The 7,544-nt window shown below is 38.1% G+C and overlaps 1 protein-coding gene across 2 annotated transcripts in view; it reads left to right on the top strand.

Moving 5' to 3' along the window:
- Nucleotides 1-3,483, top strand: part of foxp2 (forkhead box P2) — a 417,384-nt gene extending 413,901 nt beyond the window's left edge. For both annotated transcript variants that reach the window (XM_078219889.1, XM_078219890.1), the window contains one exon: nucleotides 1-3,483. This exon is cut by the window's left edge and continues 957 nt beyond it. The gene's annotated coding sequence lies outside the window, so the exon portion shown is untranslated.
- Nucleotides 3,484-7,544: the final 4,061 nt, after the last annotated feature.

Below are 7,544 nucleotides of genomic sequence, written 5' to 3'. Positions count from 1 at the left end.
AAAGTCAACTCTGACAATGGCCAATAGCTCAAAAACAGAAACAACCATTTTGATGGCCCGCCTTCTGTAACTTTAATTAGTACAAAGGAACATTTACATGAACTACCTGCTGTTTTCTGATGACCTCTGGGATTCTTTTATTTAACCCGAAGGAAAGTATTCACGATGAAAAATGAAGTCAGATGTGTGATCTGCTGAGTCCAAAAAAAAAGTTTCAGTGACAAATACTACACAGTAACAGTGATACAAAGTAGGACGTTAGAGTAGGAACCAGCTAAATGTGCATCTTTGACCAAAACAAAGTATATGTACTTGGTGCAACTACAGAATTTATATAGATGTTTTCATTTCACACTTTAAATAAACATTTATAGACCAGTAAGGCAGGTGAGATTATAACGCTGACAAATTCAGTAGGCTTCATTCACATTTTTTCCCATACGGACAACAGGTTTTACTGGTGGCTTTGTAATGTTTTGTGCAGCTTATGTCTTGCATGTCTTGTCTTTTTTCATGTTAAGTTCGTCAAGAAGAGTTTTCAGATTTCACTTAAAAATAACTGTAGTAACCAAACATTGAAAAAAAAACTAGTGAAGCCAAAAATTATTTTCACTTTTGAGTTCAAATGATCTGGCTGAGTTTAAAAACGAAAGCAATTTTTATACTCATTTCAAATCATAGTGTTTAATAGTCATTATAACAGACATTTCCATTTCTATCAAACCAAAGTTACACAAATTTCTGCCTCTGCGTATATGTGATGTTAAGGCTTAAAATATCTGCTATACCTAACAATGCATAAAAAAAGTTTTCCTAAAATGTTTCATGATGCATTGTGATGTAGTTTTTAAAAAAAAGGACAAAAATTGCTTAACACTGATATTTATTAACTCAAAATGTTGCATTTCACTTTTGTGTGCCAATTCTGTGAAATACCTTACACTTCCCCCCCCAACCAAGGGACCTCATAACCTAATTATGGTTATTGCTTTACAAACAGTTTTTGACAGGACGTGGCTGGTAGAGTTTAACATACTTGCCAGTTCCACGTGAAGGAGCTGGTTCCTGCAAACCAGGCTCATCATTTATTCTTTGCTGGAGTCAGCAAGTAGAAGACATACACAGTCATCTATCACACCAAATAAAAGGACACAACTGCTTTCAGTAGGGTTCTTCCATTCACCCTAAAGGTTTTCTGAAAGCTTCTACCTCTGCATAACACACCAGAACAATTGTGGCAGATTGTATTATTTACGAGTATCACAGTTAACTGTTACTCTCACTATGCTTGTCTATAGTTCATGGTCAATGGAAGGTTTATGTTACCAATGTGGGGGAGAAAGATTTCAAATAGGTTGTCTTCAAACATTTGTAGGACACTGATGTTTGGATGTATCGAAAGGGAGATAATGTAATCGAAGTGCATGTGTAAAACTACTCAATTGGACTGGAAGTAAGAATCGTATGTGAATTCATCTGGAAAGAGATCTGAGGGTACAGTGCTGGTAGCATGCATACCTCAGTCACACATCTTTTGGAAAAAAAAGTCTTAGCCACAGATTGCATATACCTGTAGAATTTTGCATGGATTTTGTACGAGTACGATTAAAAATAGCTGCTTGCACATTTTACCAGAAGAACCTCCAAAACTCTGCAAATGCTTACAATAGGTTTTAGGTTTATTGGGGTTTTCTGATATGCTCTGTCTGTATTTTGATAATTGTGCATAATTATGTAAAAAAAAAAATGTTGGTGGGCCCATAAATGACCAGACTTTTTTAAGCAAGCTTTGCTTTGATGCATTTCATGTATTTTTTACTCTCTTTTATACCATTGCTTGCTAATATTAGCAAATCTGCTTTCCTGCATCTGCTTTGCATAGCTATTGTAAGGCTTTAAAATAATGTATGTATTTATTGCTTGAATTTCAGTGCATACTTATATGGCATACTGTGTGGCAAAATTAAAGCTCATTTATCCTTGCTTCTATCATATGCTGATGGGGACTGTTGTCCTTTATATATAGTATCTTTTAGCTGTAGCACAAACATCAATTCATGTATTGGTGGATTACGCCTATTTGTTTATTTATCTTTTTGAGGTAAACTAATTTTGATACTTTCCATTACTGTGTACTGTGTTCATGCCTTGAATTCTCAAAAGTGAAAAGTCATGACTGAAATTTGTAACAGCTGTTGCTCTGTATTCAAGGCTCTCACTGCTGAATCAAGTAAAGGACCAAACATAGGACTTAAAAGGAAACTAGACTACCACTAACAACAGGGAGTTATCAGGTTTTATTGTACCTAGTTTTTGTCTAAAAAGACATCAGTGCTATAAAACCATGTGAGTATACTGTTTCATAGGCTTTATACACGCTGTAGTTGAATTCCATTGTAAAGTTGTACTGACTGAGTTAAAATTTTGTGCACACTACTAGTATTGTTAGAATTAGAATTGACTGTTTTTCACTGGACAGAGACTGAACAGAAATTACCATTACCCCATCGGCATTTACACTTGTTTGAATCTATTGGTAATCGTGTTTTCATTTTCTGAGTTCCTAAAATATATCACCTGTATAAAGCTTAATAAAACCCTGACTAGTGGATAAATAACGAATTGTACCTCCATTGGGTAATGAACTGAGCAGCAGTGATAGTTGTAATGTAATGTAAAAAAAAATCAGCTCCTTTCTAAGGTACTGAACTATGTTGTCACTGGCACTGCCATAGAATTACAAGGTGTGAAAAACATTTTTCCTGTATTATAGTATTCCATCATTCAATGTGTCTGTTTAAACAGACAATAAAATGTGTATTATAGTTCTAGATGTGTGTAATCGGTACTAATGACAGATAATGGCATTATGAAATGCAATAAATAGTTTATCACACATATTAAGCTCATCTGTTATGTCCTTGTTAACAGACAGCATTAACAGGTTTTAAAATTCAGTTCTTGCCTGAGAGTAAAGATTGATTTTATGCTTTATTGTACAATTTAATTGAATCATTGACTTTTGATTTGGAAAATTATGGATAATTTCAGCTCTAGCTCCCTGAAGGATTTACTCACACATTCTTTATCAACATCAAAAGGAAAATTTGTAAGAAAACTCAGTTTATTTATATATATAAACTTGTGTTGAGATCCCTTTGTTTCTGGTGGCTGCAAAAGAAAACCATAATCATGATGAGGAACTTGAGAAAGAAAACCAAAACATTTCTGTGAACTGAAATTGGAGTTCTTTTTTTTGTAACTTGGGAAATCTTCGTGCAAACGATATTTCATACAACCTTTTGGTGCCAGTACATTTGTACAAAACAAATTTGCCAAGAGACATTTGAGGGCTTGTCTGAGAGGGGCATTTGCTGTATGTCGGTTGCTTCAGAATCATTTCCTAGCTTGTAAAGAACAATTGTAATAGATTACATCAAATTCACACCCTTATCCAGAATAATCAAAAGAAAATCTCTTTGAAACAATGGGAGTTTAAGGTGTACTGTTCCAAGATTTGGTTTACATTTCTTATTGTATGTCTTGAATTTGATCACGAGTTATTTGCCATAAAGTTAAATTTGCGCAGGGCGTGTCCTGAGTAAATAGATACATTTAATTGAGACCAAAACTTTCCATACTTAACAGTACCCAGTAGATAAAATATTATCCCTCTCAGCATAAATCATATTGTTTGTGGATATGTAACACTAATTATCAAACATTTGGCACAGAATTGTACTGAGTTCCCAATCTCACAGAAAGAGGCCACCAGGATGTTAAAAATGAAATAAAATCATCATTGTGCTGGGTAAGTGCTCTATTGACATTGCTGGAGCACAGACTAGGGATGTTCATTGCATTCATCTGTTCTATACCTGAAATGATAGTGATTGAAGAAGAAAATGATCAACCGATTCAACCTGTTATCAGTATAACGAGAGAGGACAAAATAATTTTCGCCATCCTTTGCATTTCTGTATTTTCATTCCATATGTTTGAATTAAAAAGACACAAACTCTGTATTGAAATCCACCTCCTTTGACTGTGGAATAGATTTGTGTGCCAAGGTACTTAAAGTAAAATCTTAAGTCGTGTTCCACCTTCAATTATACCAGGAAGCTTTTGATTTTATTCGTTCATGGGTTTTGGACGTCACTGGCAAGGCCAGCATTTATTATTCCTCTCTAATTGCCCCTGAGACGGTGGTGGTGAGCTGCAGTCTATGTGGTGTGGGTACACCCACAGTGCTGTTAGGGAGGGAGTTCCAGGATTTGGACGCTGCAACGATGACAGTTTCATGTTTACAAACAGTATGAAAGAGCAAATTTCCAATCCATAGAGAGTTTGAAATTTTGATTAGTATTGTTAATGGAAATGAGAATGCAATTCAAAGAACAGTATCTATTGCTATTAAAACTGGGTGAGGGAGCCAGGAGCAGACTGTCTTTGAATGTAATAATGGAGATTGTCTTACATGCACAGTATTCTGGTACTAGTACTAGAATTGAACATGGAGGCACTCAGAAGAAGATTTAACAAAGTGTGTTAAGCGTTCATCCTTTTCAAAATGATATCTTTCACAATAGAACATTCTCTGCTACTGAATGGTTTGAGCTGGGAAATAATTTGCTTTGAATGCATTTTGGAATCACATCTTCTTCAAGGTAATCACAATTATATTTAACTTCCCTCAATTTATAAATATAATGCAGGAGCTGGCAGCGAATCAAAATCTACAGTTCAATGGCATGTACTATGTGTCGAGGGTGGCACAGTGGTTAGCACTGCTGCCTCACAGTACCAGGGACCCTGGTTCAATTCTGGCCTTTGGGTGACTGTGTGGACTTTGCACGTTCTCCCCGTGTCTGCGTGGGTTTCCTCTGGGTGCTCTGGTTTCCTCCCACAGTCCAAAGATATGCGTGTTAGCTTGATTGGCCATGTTAAATTGGCCCTTTGGTGTCAGGGGGATTAGCAGGGTAAATAGGTGGGATTACGGGGACGGGGCCTGGGTGGGATTGTTGTCGGTGCAGACTCGATGGGCTGAATAGCAGCCTCCTGCACGGTAGGGAATCTATGATTCTAAAGCACAAGACAATTTCATAATCAGTTTTTTTCTGATAGTCATTCTTGTCTTGTTTTTGGCTCCACTGCCATTGTGCAAAGAATATGCTGAAGTCAGTTTTGATCATAAGTGAAGGATAGCGGGGTAGATTCTTATGTGGCCACTTCCATTGGGTTGAGTGGGAAACAGACCAAGCCTAGCTACTGCATGTCCCAGAGGAAGTGGTCAGAGGGTCAGATCATTTTCATGATTGGGTCTAAATTAAGTGTGATCGGCAAACTGCCAGTGCTAAACAAACACTGACTTGCAGTCCCTCTGATTGAAGATCTTGCAGTTCATCTGCAAAGCCACACCAAACATGGTCAGAAAAGTTGGGTGAGAGATCATATGGACAGGTCTTAGAGGGTTGCTCATGGAGTGACTTTTGTGGGACCAAAAGGATCATTAATGCTGACCCCATAAGGTTTATTTGGAAACCTTAAAAAAAACTGGAGCGGTCTGCAGTTTTTAAGGATCATTTGTTCAGCTGCCTAGTGCCAATGGGGAATGTATACTGTTCATGCTCTGTCCATTGCTATTTCAAAATTGCATCTTTGTCATATTGATATTCCATGACTTCAATGTACAAGGAATAATAAGGCACACCCTTTTTAAGGTCTCCAATAAAATGGTGGCAGCTGGAATGGCCAAGGCAATGAGGGAGTAAATGCTGTGCCCGGATTCTCAACATGCCACTGTTCAGTCCCTGTCCAGTGGTGAAGCTAAAAAGCAGCTCCAATAAAACTGAAATTAACAGCTTGTAAGAACCTATTAATATAGTTCAGTCTACATTAAAGACGATATACCGACAGTGTTCAAATACTTGTCTTGTTTCATGAGCTGAATTATACAATGACGATAATGATATTGTCAGAAGTAGTGAAAAGAAAAGGAGAAAAAAATTCACAAGTGGTATCCGATGGATGTGAGGAAGTTTCTCAGGCAGTTGGGAGGCATGTTTGGGGGTAGGTGGACTGGGAAAGTTCAAGGAAGTGGATGTAGGTCAGAATCTCAATGCACTACTGGCTTTTCCTGGTGGCAGAATTAAAGGAGAACAGGGAAATCCATTGAGTTTGATGTGTAGGTAACTTCGAAAGTTGTCCATGTGATTGAAAAGTCATTTAATTAAGAGTTCATCTGGTACTGAATCCTGAATTTCTCAGCCATGGAGGCTGTTTATTCACCTGTTAACAACTCATCAGGGTCACTGAAGTAAATGCAGATTGAGAAGGACTTGCTTCGTGAAATCAACAAGCTGTGAAGTCTTTATTCAGTTACCCCAAAGAGTTCCAGCCATGGCCATTGAGAGACTGCTGTTCAAAGCACTTCTCCCAGAGAGTGCTTTCACTGTTAGACTATTGATTGCCAACTTCTTGGAAATCCTTCACCTATCAACCATCCACCTTCAGTTGTACATTCTGTTGTATTGTTGTCTCATGAAGAGGTCTAGAGATGTGTATAGTTGAACAATAACTGTTCATTAATAAACCCAACAATATACTTATATACAGGATACAGTCTTGGCAAGGTACTATCTTCATGCCACTTCTACCGGACTGCACACCACTACTCCCATGTGACACTCCACATCATAATGTGGGTGATACTGCCTCCCCAATCCCTCACTAATCCTTACAGTCCCAAACACCCTAATACTACAACCCCCCCCCCCCCCCTCCACATCTTGTTTATAATACTATTGACATTCTACTCTAAGCCTCTGACTTTACAAATTCAGGCAGTCTGGAGGCTTTACAACTCTACCAGATCTCATTCTTTTCAAATAATAACAGAGAATGCTGGTAGCATTTGTGGAGAGAGAAACCGAGTCAAGTCTGTATTACTCTACTTCAGAGATGAAAAGGGGCAGAAATGCGATGGATTATGTAGGTGGAGTTGGGGGTGGAGCAGAGTAGAAGGTCAGCTAGGTGGGAGCTCAGGAGATATCTTGGACAGGAGACAAAGGAAGTAAATGGTAATGTTAAAGACTTAACAGTGGTGCTAATGGCATTAAGGTAAGGTAGCAGAATGTGTTAATAGCAGAACAAGGGTCAACACTCAAAACAAGTTATATTGACTCAATGGGGGGAGGGGTTGGGGTTGGGAAAGAAATATCAAAATGGAGGAGAGATTTCATGGACTGAAGTTGTTGAATTCTGTAAAGTGCATAATCAAAAGATGTGTGGAGCTATTCCTCCAGTTTGTATTGAGCTTCACTGAAATATTGCAGCAGGCCAAGAATAGAAATGTGGGCATGAGAGCAATATAGTGCGTTAAAGTGGCAAGCTACAGGAAGTTCAGAGGTGTACTTGGGGACTGAGTGAATGTGATGTGCAAAGTGATCACCCAGTCTGCGTTTAATCTCTCATGTAGAGGAGACCGCATTGTGAGCAGCGATTGCAATCGGCTAACCTGAAAGAGGTTCAAGGGAAACACTGCT

Source organism: Mustelus asterias, chromosome 9, assembly GCF_964213995.1.
Source record: "Mustelus asterias chromosome 9, sMusAst1.hap1.1, whole genome shotgun sequence".
In the NCBI taxonomy this organism is placed as follows: domain Eukaryota; kingdom Metazoa; phylum Chordata; class Chondrichthyes; order Carcharhiniformes; family Triakidae; genus Mustelus; species Mustelus asterias.
Note: the sequence above shows the minus strand (reverse complement) of the source record. Positions and strands in the feature narration are given on the sequence as shown.